This window comes from Lathyrus oleraceus, chromosome 2 (assembly GCF_024323335.1).
Source record: "Lathyrus oleraceus cultivar Zhongwan6 chromosome 2, CAAS_Psat_ZW6_1.0, whole genome shotgun sequence".
In the NCBI taxonomy this organism is placed as follows: Eukaryota; Viridiplantae; Streptophyta; class Magnoliopsida; order Fabales; family Fabaceae; genus Lathyrus; species Lathyrus oleraceus.
The window spans coordinates 444604831-444623737 of record NC_066580.1 but is presented as its reverse complement, the minus strand read 5'-3'; the positions used below and the strand labels follow the sequence as shown (position 1 = coordinate 444623737).

Genomic DNA, 18907 nt, shown 5'->3' with positions numbered 1-18907 from the left:
AGACTCTGATTGCAAACCTTGTGGGAAAGACTTTTTACCCGAGTCTCGAGTAAAGACATAAGATAGGACGAGGTTGAGTAGTACGGGTCCGCGAGATGTATTTCTCGTTGGGTCGGTACGAGAACCTCACTTAGAGTAGATTCTTGAGAGGATGTCGTCGCTCGGCAAGTAAGTTGCCGTAAGCTTCGATATTTTCTTTAGGATCCATGACTCTGAGAACCATTTGTAGGACCTTAGTTCTTTACCCCATTAGGAAAGATGGTTGCGTAGTGTGGGTCTGCGAGATGTATTTCTCGTTAGATCGATACGAGAACCTCACCTAGAGTAGATTCTTTAGATGGAGTTGATGCCCGGCAAGTAAGTTGCCGCAGGTAGCAAACAGTCTAATGGATCCATGACTCTAGGAACTTTTTCAAAAACCTTAGACCATACCTGGTGAGAACCTATTTTTGGAAAAGCAATCAAATTTATCAGTACCTCGAACTTTTGAACCCGTGTATAGAAAAACGCAAATATGCATGGCTTGCATTGCATTCATTCATTGCATTTGCATCGCATCATAATGCATGTCATTCTCCAGACAAAATACCAAAAAAAACTCATCCATCTCTTGTCCGTGAAGCAAAGTGATTCTCAACACGCGTTAGAACAAAGAACCATGTCTCAGGAGATGATGGAAGAGCTAAGAAATGGCCAGGAAGCACTGAAGGAGGAACTTAATCTTTTGAAGAGCCAAATGAGATGGGTCTTGGAAACCTTGCAGGTCTTGTTGAGAAAAGAGGGTCACCCAATATATGCTGCTGCAACAAAGAGAGCTACTACGCCACATCCATCTGGTGTTACCCTAGGTCAAGGGAAATTCTATGTGGCAACTCCTCATTTACCAGTATATAGACCACCCTCAAGGCGTCATCATCAACATCCTCTGGCTATTGCTCCTCAAAGTCACCAAAACCAGGTTCAAAACAAAAATCAGAATCAGAACAAGAGGAACAAGGATCACAATGACTCGATTCCGGTGCCATATAGCAAGCTCTACCCGCTACTGATCCAGAATGCTTTGGTGACCCCTCGAGCTCTCACGCCTGTGTCACCATACCTTCCATGGTACAATCCAAATGCAACGTGTGAATTCCATAAAGGGGCATTGGGACATGACCTAGATTCTTGCTGTGCGCTAAAAGCCTTGGTACGAGGACTGATTAACAAGAAGAGCTTAGTTTTTGAAGAAGATCATCCCAATGTCAAGTGCGAATACCATACTGGGACAATGGGGCACTCCATCGAGGAATGCAAGAGTTTTAAGCTCAAGCTGCAAGGATTGATTGACATAAGGTCACCAACACTCAAGGAGGAAGGGTCAAGTACATATACCCTGATTTCTGAGCCAGGTAATGAGAAAGGGAAAGGACCCTTGAGACCCCTCAAGGTTTTGTACCACAAGGAAGATGTCAGGGATGTGGCTAGTGAGCTATCATTGTTTCCTGGTAAGAGCATGGAGACACCGCCTTGGATTTCCAATGTCACGACCTATACCAATGAAAGGAAAGGAGAAGTGAGTAGTGGATTCAAGAGGGTTGCGTTCGACGATGAGATTGAAAGAAAAGAATTTGAAGATCATCATCATGTCAAAAAGCTGGTTGATCCCAATCTTCAAGTTTGAAGAAATCAATTCCCTAAAGCTGGCAATCACTTGGTTGTTTTCAACACTTCTTTGTAGTTTCTTTGCATGTTGGTTGTTATTTGCTTTTAAACATTGTTGTTTTATTTGAATTGGTAAGATTAATGACATGTTTATGCATCTTTTGAATTGATCCATTCGTATTCACTCGTTTTTCACTTATGTTAAAAAACAAAAATACTCCTCTCATTCACTTTTGTTTATCAAACTGTTATGTTAACAAAGATTGGAGGGAGGATGATGAAAACGAAACACCTGAAATTGTTGTGGTATGCTTTTGAGTAAAACCTTGTCGATGATGTAAGGCATTATTTCAAATCCCCAAACACTGAAGAGATAAGGAGTTAATCCCTAGTCAACCACTTTGAGCCTAGAAGTTGGTGTTTATTTCGGATCTAAAACCCTTAATCTTAACCTGGGGCAGGGTAGTTGTGTTCAGATAGTTTGATCGTGCATTCGATTTTTCAAAAAAAAAATCGTCCATATGTACACCCTCCAATTAGGTTCAACCACATGTTATCCTTCGCGCACATGTTGAAGTGTCGAAGAAGTTGAGAAAAGCTAAAATTAGTGTCGGTTGATCCTCATCCACCAATAATGTGGCAGTCAACACCTTTAAAAAATAGAAAAAGCCCGCTAAGTCAAATACCACAAAATGACTTAGGCAGAAGTTAGGGCATCCCGATGGACCAAAAGCTTCAAAGAAGCGGTCCAGGCAAAATTAGGGATAAAATCGATCAATCAAAGGAGGTCATTAAATCCTCAACAAAAATAAAATAAGATGACTGCCATTCAAGAAAATTCGTCTTGAATCCTCATCACACCTTCGAACCCTCTTGGAAGTCGAATGCGTGTATTGAATTAACTGAACGTAGGAACTGGAGATCATCAAGAAGAAGGGGTGGGTAAAAACAAATTTTTGAGCCTTATATCCTTTTGTTTCAAGAAACCGCGAACCAGACCACGTTACAACCCTTAAAAGACCTAATTGAGGCAGGGTTTATTTTGAAAGCATACTATAACCAGGTTGTGTTAACTTGACTCCAAACGATTTTTGATAGCACCAACTTGCATACTGTGAATGACTTGATCACCATTGTGTTCTTATCAATGACTCGTTCACTGTATTTCACCCATTTATATCAATAAACTTTGATTTCAAATTTTTGCATAAACATTGCATTAAAATTACCATTTTTTTTGAATGCACAATCTTATTTGCAAGTCAACACTTAGCGTCAAAGAAATTCCAACAATATACAGTTGAAGAACTTGATGGAGTGAAAGAAGTCTAGTCAAGGGCAAATCACTTTGAGCATCAGTTAATTCGAGCTAATCACTCCATGGTTCAGTTAGCCAAGAGTATTTTGCTTTAAGACTTAGGCTGGGGCAAGCCACCTCAGAGCTCAATGAGTCCAGCTATCCAAAGGACAATCAATCAAGAGTCTACCATTCCAGCATTTGGTTAGTCAAGTTCGGACCGCTGCAAGTTACAAACGCTTGGGGCATGCCATCTCGAGGTAGTCTCATGGCAGGTTGTTTCCAAACCCACTCTCAAGGTTAACATTGCCAAAGTCTCAACAAACTGGGGCAAGATGAGCCACAGAGGGGCAGAACCTCTTTTCTTCGTGCTTTCAAACTACTCAAACAAATTCTGCCATACGTCAACAACTATCGAGTTTAAGACGAGTGCCTGAAAATTATGCTAGCACGATTCATTAATCCTCCAAAAGGATCCCATTGGCAAAGTTGTGGTTATCAAACTGGATAGAATCTTCCTTTGGCAACATCTATCATAAAATATTTGGTTGAGTTCTCGGTGTTGAGGAATCATGAGCTTCCATAAAAAGCCTAGAACCCAGTCTGCCAAGTGTCAGCATAGCATGATCATTCATATATCATGCATAAAAGAATACAAATCATGCATGGCCGAAATGTACTTCGTGCTCATTTTGCATTGACCCAGGTCTTGTTGTTGATCCTATATCCTTTGACCTCTAATTCCAGTTTGTCTTTGGTGCCCTTAAACCATCATCCGGTTTTTGCAGTCATTTTCAAATCCAACCCAGTTGGCACCTATTAAAAAAATTTCCATTAAGGTTCATTTTCTTTTTGGATTATCCGATGAATTTCCGGATTACTCCTTGGTTTATTGATGAATTTCCATAACTTGTCTGATGTATTTCCAGATGTTTCACCATCTATCTGAGGTGTTCTCTGATATGTCTATATTCTGATGTATTTCCAGAATTTCCTTGATGTATTACCAGATGTGTCTGTATTCTGTTGTATTTCCGGAATATCACTTGTAATTCTGATGCATTTCCAGAATTTGTTTCTTTTACTCTCGGATGAATTCCCAGACATGTCACTTTTATTCTGACGAAGTTCCAGAACCCCTATGTCATTCCCTGGAATTATTTCAAGACTCATTGGTGTCTCCTAAAAATCAGTTGTTGCTAGGCATTATTCCAAGCTCAGTTGTTACTAGAACTCATTTCAAAGTCCAATTGTTGTTATTCCGGGGTCAGGTCATCCTTGAACCTGCTCTGAAGATCCTTTGTTCAATCCTATTCAGGTCTTATATGAACCTGTCATTGAACCTTTTTATTCCGGGGTCAGGTTATACTTGAACCTGCTCTGAAGATTCTTTGTTCAATCCTATTCAGGTCTTATACGAACCTGTCATTGAACCTTTTTATTCCGGGGTCCGGTCATGCTTGAACCTGCTCTGAAGATTCTTTGTTCAATCCTATTCAGGTCTTATACGAACCTGTCATTGAACCTTTTTATTCCGGGGTCCGGTCATGCTTGAACCTGCTCTGAAGATTCTTTGTTCAATCCTATTCAGGTCTTGTACGAACCTGTCATTGAACCTTTTTATTCCGGGGTCCGGTTACACTTGAACCTGCTCTGAAGATCCTTTGTTCAATCCTATTCAGGTCTTGTACGAACCTGTCATTGAACCTTTTTATTCCGGGGTCAGGTTACACTTGAACCTGCTCTGAAGATCCTTTGTTCAATCCTATTCAGGTCTTGTACGAACCTGTCATTGAACCTTTTTATTCCGGGGTCAGGTTACACTTGAACCTGCTCTGAAGATTCTTTGTTCAATCCTATTCAGGTCTTGTACGAACCTGTCATTGAACCTTTTTATTCCGGGGTCAGGTTACACTTGAACCTGCTCTGAAGATCCTTTGTTCAATCCTATTCAGGTCTTGTACGAACCTGTCATTGAACCTTTTTATTCCGGGGTCAGGTTACACTTGAACCTGCTCTGAAGATCCTTTGTTCAATCCTATTCAGGTCTTGTACGAACCTGTCATTGAACCCTTTTATTCCGGGGTCAGGTTATACTTGAACCTGCTCTGAAGATTCTTTGTTCAATCCTATTCAGGTCTTATATGAACCTGTCATTGAACCTTTTTATTCCGGGGTCCGGTCATGCTTGAACCTACTCTGAAGATTCTTTGTTCAATCCTATTCAGGTCCTGTATGAACCTGTCATTGAACCTTTTTATTCCGGGGTCCGGTCATGCTTGAACCTACTCTGAAGATTCTTTGTTCAATCCTATTCAGGTCATGCACGAACCTGTCATTGAACCTTCTATTCCGGTGTCAGGTCATACATGAACCTGTTCTGAAGAGTTTTTCTCCATGATTATTCCCCAGCGTTGTCAAGTCATACATGAACATGTTGTGGAAATTTCCATATTCGGGCTTAGTAAGTCAAATTGTGAACTTACTCTCTTGTACTCTGAATGCTGTTCACCAAATCTCACTTTGAATACTCCCCAGTGTGTGTCTGATTCTCCAGCAGGACTGTTTCCCCAGCAAGTTTGTTCCTTACCATTTGTCTGTCTTCCTGTGGACCATCAGCATTCCCCATAGTTTGGTCTGTCTAGTAGCGTCTCCTGTTGAGGGTCCATCATATCCCTAGCAGGGAAGAAAATTAAAAAAATAAAAAAATAAAAATAAAAAAAATATAAAAAAAAATAAAGACAAATCATGCATTCATGCATATCATATCATGTCAAATCGTATCATATCATATCATATCATATCATATCATATCATATCATATCACATCATGTCATAGGGATTCAGGATCAAAATCCGGGTCTTCTTAGTATTTAATCATCTTCCACTATGATCATATGAAGAGTGTCCTGCTTCATATTCTCTAGTTGAAGATACTTAAATAGGGGCAACTGTCATACCCCGATTTTGGCCCTGAAATTTTTATTTTTCTCTCATCGATCATTCATTTTCTTTTCTCCTCATGATCATTTCATCTGGTCATGAATCTATCCACCAACTCGTTTCATGTAGACTTGTCACCACCTGCTATTCCATAAACCTTTGGGCCTCACCATTTGTCTTGAGATAGATTGATTATTTTCCCTTGGTCAAGCAAGACATGGAATCCTTTATCATGTGATAAAATCAGTTATTACTTTGGTGTAATAACTGGTCAGGCTGCGTTAAAGAACTTACACCCGTAAACATGGTTTGATCAAATTGTGTACAAGGAGGTGTAGCGATATGTTTTACACATCTTTGAGTTTTGTTTGCTTTGCTTAAGATTTGAGTAAGAGGCTCTAAGACTGCATTTGGGGGAAATGATCGGTTTAAGGAAAAGGTTACGTTGGTTCCAAAATATTTTCAACTGAAGGAGTAATAGCCGTGCCTTGGAGTAGTTGCGAATTGGCTTGAAAACGGAAAATGTAGTTGAAAGTTTATTGACAGGAACATTGAAAAATCTCTCCAGCGGTGCTGAGGGATTCTGGAACTCAACAATTCAACCTGGAGGAGTGGACATATTACTGAAGTTACTGGCAGGACAGTCTTCAAGAAGAAGCTAGACAGGTTGCTAATAAATCTCCTGGAAATCAGCAAGGAGCAGTTGGTGAAAGTAATGTTCAAATTAATTGTTCTGACTCAGATCAAGGTGGATTAATTGAACTTGAGAAACTGTTAAAGCAGAAGACTTTCACCAGGCCTGAGATTGATCATTTGACAGCCCTTATGCTGTCAAGAACTCTGATGCATGCATTCTCTTCTACACCAGTTTTTGGACCATTTGTTATTCCTCTGTTTCTTGAGAAACTTTCTTCTTCACTACATTCAGCAAAGATTGATCCCTTACAATATCTTAGAGCTTGCTCCGTCAAGTATGGATCCGAGAGAATTGCAAAATATGCTAAGGCGGTTTGGTCTTCATTAAAAGACACCATAAATACTTACTTGGATGAGCCAGATTTGTCTTTTAGTCTAGCACCCATAGATGGTATTGACTTTCCAAAGAATGAAGTTGTAATTGAAGCTCTGTCCCTCCTTCAAGAGCTTATTGTGCAAAATAGCAGTCAGTTAATTAGCTTGATAATTGATGATGAGGATGTCAATTTTATTATCAATAACATTTCCTCTTATGAGAATTACAACACTATTTCTGTACAAGAAAAGAAGAAGTTACATGCTATCGGTCGTATTCTCTATCTTACTGCCAAGACTTCCATTCCTTCCTGCAATGCCGTGTTTCAAAGTCTTCTCTCAAGAATGATGGATAATTTGGGATTTTCTGCTAGTAACACCGATGGCTTGCAAAATGGTGGTAGTTTTGCCTCACAAAGTGTTAACTTCGGATTCCTCTATCTTTGTATAGAACTACTTGCAGGATGCAGGGAATTAGTTACTTTGTCTGAGGAAAAACATGGGACATATTTCACCATACTTCATAGTTTCTCAGCATTTCTATTTAATGCCTTTGGTTCAGTCTTAGCAGTAAGTGATGACAGATGTCCCCCTGATCGTGATATATACATTGGAGTGAAGGGTTTGCTGATTCTGGCAATGTTTCATCTAGATGTTTTCCCAATACCAAAATCAACATTTGAGAATATTTTGAAGAAATTCATGGCAATTATCGTAGAGGATTTTGACAAAACAGTACTATGGAATGCCACATTGAAAAGCATTATTTCATATTGGTTTGTTTGTTCAAAACTTCAGTGAGTCTGAAAAAGCTATGAGCTACAGGAGTTTTGTTGTAGACAAAATTATGGAACTACTATCGCTTGATGATATTGCTCTACCTTTTTCACTCAAAGTAGAAGCATTATCCGATATAGGCATGACTAGCATGCAAAATATGCTTACAATTCTTCAAGGGCTGGAAGGAGCTATATTTGCCAATCTATCTGAGGTCTATGTCCATAAAAGTTTACAGTCTATTGAAACTGCTGTTCAACTTTTGGAGTGCTATTCTTGCAAGCTACTTCCATGGATTCATGAACATGGGGGGTGCAGAAAAGTTTGTAGTGCAATTTGCTGTGGAGATTTGGAGCCAAGCAGGAAATTGCATGGATTTTAATTCTCCATTTGAGGATAAAGGCCTTCAAGTTCAAGAAACTCGGTTAGCTCGCCGGTAATTACTAGGAATTCTTCTTATGGACGATCACCGTACTCATGTAGATTGTCTGATTTCTCTACCATCAGATTTCAGTTTATCCCTAGATGCATCTCATCCAAATTACAAGCACGAAAAGCTTGCCTTCAAAGATCAAGCCAGTTCGTTCTGGAGACTAGTTAAAATGAACTCTCCCGAAGGGCTTTACGCTTTAATTGGCTCAATCGGTTCATTTGTTTGTGGGTCACTTAGCATTTTTTGCTTATGTTCTTAGTGCTGTTCTTAGTATCTATTACAATCCGGAACACAGATACATGATTCGAGAAATAAATAAGTACTGCTACTTGTTGATTGGTCTTTCATCAACTGCATTTATCTTCAACATATTGCAACACTTCTTCTGGGATATTGTTGGCGAAAATCTTACGAAACGTGTGAGGGAGAAAATGCTGGCTGTCGTGCTTAAGAATGAAATTGCCTGGTTTGATCAGGAGTAAAATGAAAGTGCAAGGATTGCTGCAAAGAAAGAGCCATAGAATCACAGCATTAACACAAAAAAATCAAAACCAAGCTTGATCAAAGACCTGCATTTATCACAGTTCATGTCCAAATCACTATAGGCTTCAGATAAATAATGCAGGATTCTCGTAAGGAAATGCAACTTATCTTTCCAAATCTTACACAAATGAGGCCAGAGATACTTTTGAGACGCAGCTGGAACTGGACTGGGCGTGCACTCTTCTGACAGTAATTGCAGAATACGAATTGCCGGGAGAAAACCATGAAGAATAATTCCCAAATTCTGTATTATTTGTTCTGGTGCTATGAACAGAAGTTGAGAATGGGATAGTACTTTTCATCTGCGGAGTACGAGTGGGGACTTCGGTGCTAACTTCATCAAGTCCTGGTCCATTATTTAAATCGAAGTCTCTTGAGACACTTCCACCATTAGATAACCCACTGGACAATGAAGGTTGTTTACTTGGTAAAGGAATATCCATTTTGCCTATAGAGAAAGATCCAGCTTCAGGAGTCTCGTCCAACCTGTTTAGATCAAGATCGAATCCCACAGAGCTGCGGTCATGAGCACCAGACTCTAAGGAACCCCGATAAGCAACGTCCTCAAAACTGATTTCATCCGCCACCTTTAAATCAAAATCTAAGGGAGCGCGGTCTGCTAGCAACGTGGTTTGCCACTTTATTGAGGCCAAGCCTCCATCCTAGAAACATCCCTGTAACCAAAATTAGTTGGTTAGAAATCAAGTTTCCCGCATCAATGTCAAAACACCATAATAGAAGAGAAACATATGGGAACGGAGAAAGTGTCTCACATTGTGTTGATGAGCTTCAAGGACACGAACGGATTAAAAGTGCTCTTGCTCATATTGGTAGTCATGTGTTTTTAAAGATGCTTCTGGTGGACAACTTCATTCAAGCAGACTCGCACCTCAAAAGGCTTTCACAACAGACTCCCTGCAAACATCACAATAAGTCAGCATAATAACCTTGCAATCAACCTGCAATATTGATCCAACCTTCAACAACTGATAACCGGTTTTTCGATTGAGTGTCTAACAGAATTCAATTTCAATTCAACCAATTCCTAACCAACAACCTATATATTTCATCATAACTGATTCATTCACTTGGGACTCACATCCAGAAAATAAAACTCACCCACAACCCTGTGCAAATTCATGAACCCTCCAAACCCGAATTCACTGCAGTAAAAAAAAACATGTTAGACAAGGCAGTAAAAATTCAAAAATCCCAAATTTGGAATCAAGACAAATTCAAGAAGAAAGTGCACGGATCATATTACCTTTTCCAGACTAAGCACCGAAATGAGGCAAACCAACTGAGCACCCTAAAAGATTTCGCAGGGGTACCCCTTTTGATCTGGGTAACCAGCTCAAAACCCTAAATCGGGTGAGTATAAAAGGAGGAAGAAACCCTAATCAAGAAAAAAAATGGAGAAGAGGATATCAGCCGAAAAACCCTAGGATTAAAAAAAAACAGCAAGGAGGCGGAAACGAAAGGACTTTGACGAAAAGAAGAGGAGAAACGGCGAAACCCCATAGGGAATCCGCGAACGACTCAAAGGGTAAACCAAAGCAATAGTGAGGAAAAGCATTACCTCCGTTTTCGTCGATCAATCCAAGCTGCAACGGGTTAGTGCCATCTTTGATCTATTTCGCCTTTGACATAGCTTCAAGATTATTTTTCTCGCGTGTTCGCATTACTGTCATGTTGCTAATTTTCTATTGTTGTTCGAAAATGAATCTAATTGTTGAGCAAGAGAAGTGAGTGTTTTAAGCAGAGAGAGATTGAGTCGGAAGCGAAGTTGAATGGTTTTGTTTTCATTGTCTGCTGGTTTATTTGAACCCTATCTTATCAAGGCTTTAAAGCCATTAATGGTGATGCCTTTCCCACTGCCCAAAGCTGGTTGTTTCATTTGACTCTCCTTTACTTTTCCAAGTTTCCACGTGACTGTTGGTTTGAAAATGTCATTCCCCACGTGTCCCCCTTACAGCAGGCGGTTGCTCTCTTCCTTTTCGTCTTCCCGTGGTATTCCCACGTTGGGCAAGGAAATGAATTGGGTTTCCTTCGACCCGGACCCAGTCAGTCTAAGGGACTGTTGGGCACTTGGCTTTGTCTTAGCCCAAGTTCCTATGGCCCATTTCACTTTTTTTTAGTTAGTTTTTGTTATTTTATTTATTCTGGGCCATATATTTGTTTCGCTATTAATATAACAGCTGACTATTCGTGGCCTCGTGGGGATGGAGATAGCTAATTGCCTATTTGGTTCTGGGTTCAATACCTGGGCATGTTGTTCTTTGTATTTTTAGCATTTTTTGTGACTCTCTCATATTTCTCTTAATCCTCACATTTAATTACTACTTAATTAATATGTTTCTTTTGTTTATTCATTTTTATTTTTAATATAACTTAATTGATTTTTTCTTTCTTTGGGATTTATGTAAAATATAATTTTTTAGGTGAGGTGTGTTTAAATCATGATAAGTCATCTTAATGGCTTTGATAAAAAGAAAAACCATTCAAAAAAATAATAATGATAAATATCACATAATAACATAAATTTGGTATCCTTTAATTGCATCCTTTTTACAATGAGCTCTTAAGCAACATCAACTTTACTTCCAATAGTTTCAAACTTCGGTACTTTAATTGTTTTAATTTAATAATCAAATCATTTTCTAAATAAAAAGCGAAGAAAAAGGTTACCTGGATGGAATGTCCAGTCGTAATCCCGAATATTAGGCTCAAGCTGTAAGAGCTTGCAAGCCATAAATATTCGTCTTCTCTCTAATATCCAAATCATTTTCTAAATAAAATGCGAAGAAAAAGGTTACCTGGATGGAAGGTCCAGTCGTAATCCCGAATATTAGGCTCAAGCTGTAAGAGCTTGCAAGCCATAAATATTCGTCTTCTCTCTAATATCCAAATCATTTTCTAAATAAAATGCGAAGAAAAAGGTTACCTGGATGGAAGGTCCAGTCGTAATCCCGAATATTAGGCTCAAGCTGTAAGAGCTTGTAAGCCGTTAATATTCGTCTTCTCTTTAATGTTCAAATCATTTTCTAAATAAAAAGCGAAGAAAAAGGTTACCTGGATGGAATGTCCAGTCGTAATCCCGAATATTAGGCTCAAGCTGTAAGAGCTTGCAAGTCATAAATATTTGTCTTCTCTCTAAAACACCTGCAAATATCTTAAACCATCTTCTCAATAAAGTTGGAAGAAAAAGATTACCTGGAGGGAATATCCAGTTGTAATCCCGAATATTAGGCTCAAGCTGTAAGAGCTTGTAAGCCATAAATATTCGTCTTCCCTCCAAAATATTCATAAATATTCGAATCATTTTCTTAGCAATATGGGAAAGAAACCGACTGCCTGGGTGGAATGTCCAGACGTAGTCCCGAGTATTAGACCCAAGCTGTAAGAGCTTGTAGGTCACAAGTACTCGTCTTTCAAACTTCAAAATACCTAATTCATACCTTAATACTTTTTCAATAAAGATGGAAATGGAACATGGTGTATACCATGCACTCCTGAGGCTAGGATTCGAGATGTATATCTCGCTCATCCAAGTTCTCGCCATCACTCAAAATACATCAAACCAATCAAATTCCTTTTCTCGCCGTTGTGCGACTAATCAAAAACCTTTTTCATAAACGAAAGGTATATTGTCTTAAGTGATACAAAACAATGTTTCGGCCACGATTGTTGAGTAGAGATAAACGACGCTTTTCCGAATGTAGATCTATAAATCCGTTCGATGTGTGGTATGCGTCCACTCCTCATCTGTTTTGGGTAAAACAATGTTTTCGTCGATTAATACAGTATAGCCTTCGCTAAAATCGACCAACAAACAAACATTTTTCTACCCAGAACTACGTAAGCCTTGATTTCTCTTTTGAGATACGTAGGAGCAGGATTCGTAAATCTTGTCAGGCCCACTAATAAAAAACTTAGGTTTAGTCCTTCGTCAAAAATCCAAAAACATTTCTCCTGTCTTCTATTCTTTCATTCCCACCTAATAACTGAAAAGCCTAACAATTCAACTAACATTAATGCGCACAACTGACCTAATGGTTCCCGTTGAGTACAACGGACGTGAGGGGTGCTAATACCTTCCCCTTGCGTAATCGACTCCCGAACCCTGATATTGGTTGCGATGACCATATCTTATCCTTTCTTTTGTCGTGGGTTTTATCGATATTTCCCCTTTCCTTTTTAGGAATAAATAAAGTTCGGTGGCGACTCTGTTTAGTCCATCATTGCGAGCGTGCGATTGCGCTTCGCTTTGAAGTCGTATCCCCATTTTTTCGAGGTGCGACACGTGTCCTTCGCTAGGCGAAGGTATGTTCGCTAGGCGAACATCACAGTTCAGCAGGCCCTGTTTTCTCTGGGCGCAAGGGCCTTAGGTGCCCATTTTTGACCCTCGCTAGGCGAGCCATTCTGCTCGCCTAGCGAACTTGACAGCCCAGCAGTGGCCTATAAGTAGCAGGTGCCACTTTTGGGCACCATACCTCATTTTTTACCAACTTTTCCATTTCTGTACTTTTTAGAGATATTTTTACAGCATTGTTTTGGGAGCTTTTATGCCCTAGTTTTTCATTTCTCTTCATCTAGCAACCATCTTCCACAAAAAGAAGGTGGATTCCCATCCAACTTCGATTATCCGACTTGGATGTTGATCAACCTTCTTTCCTTACTTGCCGACCAAGCTACCATGAAAATGAGTAGCTAAGTCATCCATTTGTCAAGGTTAGATGTAGGTGATTACTAGCTTTGTGTGTAAATGTAAGGATCCTCATATGTAAACTCTTTAACGGTAAATATATGATGAAAACTTTGTTTCTATTTAAAACTCTTTGTGTTGGTTTATGATCGAGAGATGTTTACCGACTCTTGACCTAGGTTTTCATCCAAACTTGTTTGTTAGCTAGAGATAGTAACGAATGATTTTGTTCACCATAAGGTTGAACCAAAAAGTTGTCATTTTGATAGATTGTGTTCGAGAGAAACAATGGATCAAAATGGCAAAACTCACAATATGTGTTCGAGAGAAACATATTGAGAGGACTTTGTGAAATTATTTATCATCTAAAGGAGTTTATAAGATTGTTGACCGAGCAAATACATGCAAAGTGATCATTGAAACCTAACTTTGACAATATTTCTCATTTAATCAAACCATAACTTTTACCGCAATTAATTACTTTTTATGCAAGATAACTTGATTGAAACCAAAACCCTATTGTTACATTGAGCTAAAATTAATTCAACCATCGAACGACGGTGATATCTTACAATCCTTGTGGATACGATAACAAAAACCCGACACGAAATATACATTTCAACAGCTATCTCAGTGATATTCATGTGAAAGTCATGAATGCTCTCATCCTCCTTCATTCTTAAGTTCTCAAACTTGGTGGTAAGAAGTTGAAGTCTTGACATCTTCACCTTAGAGGTTCCTTCATGGGAATTCTTCAAGATCTCCTAAGCATCTTTAGAAATAGTACAATTATTTATTAGTCAGAAGATGTTCTTGTCTACTCCATTGAATAGGGAATTCAATGCTTTGGAGTTTCCCTGAGCTAATTTATCATCTTCGTCATCCCAACCTTCCTCAGCCTTTAGCACATCAGTAATCTTACCATCTTTATCTCTAGTCATTGGTGGATCCCATCCCTTGACCATAGATTTCCAAGCCTTGTTGTCCATGGATTTGATAAAAGCCACCATACGAACTTTCTAGTAGTCATTGTTGGTTCCATCAAGAATGGGTGGTCTGTTCACAAATACTCCTTCCTTGTCCATTGTAGCAGAAATTATCTTCCATAAATCTCACCCAGATACAGAGCGGGATGCCTTCTCTAATACCAATTGAAATTCTGGTATGCAGATATCAGATGTCCTAAGCGATGTTGAGACACTGATATCTGATCAACACGCAATAACAAGCTACCTTACATATATGGGAGCATAAATTAACAGAACACACAGAGTTGTTAACCCAGTTCGGTGTACAACAACACCTACATCTGGAGGCTACCAAGCCAGGGAGGAAATCCACTAAATAATATCAATTTGTAGTCCTTCTGCAAACTATCTCCAATTTACAGTCTACACCATAATCACTACCCTTGCTTAACTTCTACCTAAGACACTCCTAAGTGTGATATCCTTCTCATTTCCCTTTCAATCACAACAGTGACAATTCAAACAATTACAAGAAATTCTGAAGTCACACTTCATAGACACACAATCACTCAATGCTTAAAAGCTTATGAGTGCTTGACAATCCTTACAATCAATTAACATACTCCTACTCATATATCAAGATAATATTAGAAAGGCTCACAAATAACACGTCCACTCAAACCCTAACACCACACTGTATCTTCTTTTCTTCATGCTTCAATTAGGTTTGAGGCATTCTATATATATCCATAGAATGAACTGGATTTGGGCCTGGTACACGCAGAGAAACAGTTGCACAACGTTAGGTTACCAATCAAAAGTTTCCTAAAATGTCTCAACTTTTAGAAAACAAAATAAGTTTAAAATCAATTAGAATCCCTTATTCCTCACTCATGGACGCCACATGGGATTACTTAATATTCCTAGAATATTCTGTAATCAGTTAAAGAATCAAACATTACCAAGTGTAAACCCTGTTTCAGACAAGATGTCGAATCCATATGTTAGGATATCTTGTCCAACATGTTGCAGCTAAGTTAGTTTTACCAAAATGATTGCCAATCGAAAATATAAAGAATTAACAGCGACATTTCTAGGTCATGTTGGTTGGTCACATTTTGGCAGGAATGACCTATGATTTGGTCCAAAGTCCATAAATGTTTCACCTTGCAAGCTTTTCAAGATATCCTTTGAGAAAAATGTCCTAATTGAGTCCCTCTTCAGCTTTATTTCAAGATCCAAGACCTAATTCAATGAGCAAGGACCTCAATTTTTACATTGGCCAAACTGGTCCAATGACCTAGAATCATGACCAAGACCACCACTTTATCATATTTCCCTTTCCAAACCACAACTTCTTTTGACCTGGTTCCTTTTGCATTTGATCAAGGACATGACAAAGAGTATTTGGCAAAATTTTCATGCAAAATGCACGAGCCAATTTCATTTGGCCCTAGTCCAAAGTTTGGGATTTGTCATGATGCACAAGCCAAACCACCACCAGCCAGAACTTGCAATTTCGTGTACCAAGCCCCCAAATCACTTGAATCTGATTCCTTTTGACATATAACATGTTACATAACATTACAAGACACAATTGAAGGTCAACTTGGATGCCAAAAGCTCACAAATTGCAAAACCCGAGCCATGTGCAAATTCTGAAAATTTCCCAAAATGGTTAAAAGCCAAATGCATAGCAGGTCACTCCAAAGCCTCTGGTTGCACTTGTTTGATGCTAAGGACCAAAACTAGTTGGTTGGTGAAGTAAACTAGGTCAGAACATGCCATTTAGAATCCCCAAAATATCATTCTCAAGCATGCTTCAGATCACTTGTGATTTTTGATAAAACCACCCTCATTCTCTCACCTATCCATCATAACACCTTCCCTATAAATAGGGGAAGGTTTTCCACTCTGAAGCCAAGCTTGAATACCCAAAAACACTTTGCTGCAAAACCGAGTTCTTCCTTCAAAAACAAAGATACCATTTTCAATTTCTGAAGATTTTCAACTTAAACCAAGTGCCCAAAATCCATCCATAACACATCACTCAAGCTTTCCCAAACACTAGTTCACCTTCCCAACACCTCACTTGAGCTACTCAAACTCATTGGAGTTCACTTCTGAAACTGATTCCGATTAGGTAGCTACACTCACCCCCTTCACTTAAATAAGTTACCATTCCACTCAAAATCATCCACTGAAGCTTAAACCTATGGTTTGAGTGTTGATTGTCCATTGTTCTTCATTTAATTTTTGTTTTAGGTCAACTCGAGTTTCTAAAATTTTAGAAAATACTCCATACTTAGAGTCAATCTGTGGCTTATGAGTGTGGAGGTAACATCAATGATGTGTGTGGATGTTGTTTTCATGCTTGAATCTAATGAAAAACATGTGTTATGGAGTTTTGATTTTGGTTGTCTTGAGGTTGAAGATGACATTGTTACGCGTGTTTTTGAATTTAAACAAATTCAGTGTCCCACTCTGATTGGTTGACTCACACGCACACCTTGTTTTAACACTTGTTTTATTATTTATTTCATTTAAGGAACTTCTGATCACCAAGAGTGCTTGGCTCAGTTGGTCAGAGGGTTTACCCCATAACCCCAAGGTCAGGGGTTCAACCCTTAGCGCGCCTCTTTGCATCATTTTAGTTTCTATTTCTTTCCCTTTTTATTTTTATTTTTCACTTATTTATTTCTATTTTCATTTTATTTTTTTCTCACTTATTTTAATCATGATTAAAAATTTTCCAACACAAACCCTCATTATTTTCCCTCTTTTATTTTATTAAGCTTTGTTTCATTTTATTTGGATATTTTTTGATTGACATATCATGCCTTGAACATTGATGGCTAATAAGGTCTATTAGGTCATGATTATAGATTGATTAAGGCTGATTAAACCTTATATGTTTCAAATCTATTAATGAATGATCAATTGACCATTCATGATACTTTGAGACATAAATAGGTTGCCTCTATATCAACCAAACTTGGACCATTTGACACATAGATGAAGCTTTTACTTGTATATATCTATTGTGGTCCCTTTGATTCATTTTTGTTTCCATTGATTATACTAACCCTCTAACCATTGCTTCATTGTTTACCTTGTACATTAATAATTGTATAACTTATCTAACCTAACCATTAATCAACTTGTTAATCTTTAACCCTAGAGTGATATAATCTTCCTTTTCTTAAGCTATTGATAAATGAACTTGGGGTTTGCATAACTTTCATTGTTACAAATCTATTGTAAGTTGATCATTGATCATCTTCAATACTTTGCATCAATGATAAGTTATCCCCTGATGCGGCATACTTGGAATCTTTTGACATAAGGATAAATAATCCTCAAGTGTTTGACTTTTACATATTATTAACCATTAAATATACTACACTAACTTTGTTACTCACTAACCATTGTTATTGTGAGTTTATCATTATTACCTTGTGATTTACTTTTATGTTATTACATTGTAATTTATTTTCTAACACTCATCATCGTCATCATTGTATAAACTCCCCATGCATGTTTATTTATTGTTCTTTACTTTATTGCCATCATATAATTAAAAACAACAAAAACATGATAAAATGATAAGACCTAAAAGATTCACTCCACTTGTAATTAACTTGGACTTAGAGGATCTCATCTTAGGACCTTTGCTTGGAGGACCTTTCCTTATCTTATGATACTTTTCCTTTGACTTTGGATTTCATCTGTAACTTACATGCCTGTTGTCGGAATGGAATCATGGCACTACCCTAGGGATACATGATTGTAAGACCATTATCCTTTGTTAGCTTAGGCCACTTTTGCACACACAAGGCTTTCTCTTGGGCTACCTTACAATGGGACCCTTTACTTTCTTGTTTGATTACTTTGTATATCCATTACATCACCAAATTCATAATCAAATAAACAAACCCTTGATTCAACGTCAAGCGGCATTTTCATAATCAAATACAAAATACAATAAAACTATGATTAGTATTGTGTGTAACACCCATCTAAAATACCCCAATAATTAATTAAAACAACAAAATATGAATCAGAGTAGATATGCAATTTCAGGGTGTCACACTTGACACTTCACACCATTCACCAAAATATCTCGTCATGCTCATTTATTAATCAAAATAAAACATTGCACAATTCGCAGCGGATAGAAATCTAACAACATGCAAACCATGTAACACATTACATGTAAAATTGTTCAACAACCAAAATGAAAACAAAGTAAAACATCCCGTCCCGATGTTACATATACCAGAGCATGACCCACTAAGGAACTACACTAGACTCCAAGCACTAGCTTCTACTCAATCACTGCTCGTTACCTGAAACATAGTTGTAAGGGTGAGTTCCTCAATCGATATAATAAGCATTATAAAATATCATGTAATGCTAAGTAAACTAACACATTCATCACCCTACTCATATCACACATTTAGCAACGTCAACATCAACTCATAATCATACTCAACACAAACACAAAACACACGTATAATATTGGAATACATCCATTCATATTATATGCCATACATACATTATGAAATGAGACTCCATGCATGCGG

At 38.2% G+C, this 18907-nt stretch overlaps 1 pseudogene; it reads left to right on the top strand.

Annotated features, from left to right (window-relative positions):
* The first annotated feature begins 1495 nt into the window (after positions 1-1495).
* Positions 1496-8587, top strand: LOC127123639 (MMS19 nucleotide excision repair protein homolog; annotated as a pseudogene).
* The last annotated feature ends 10320 nt before the right edge of the window (positions 8588-18907 follow it).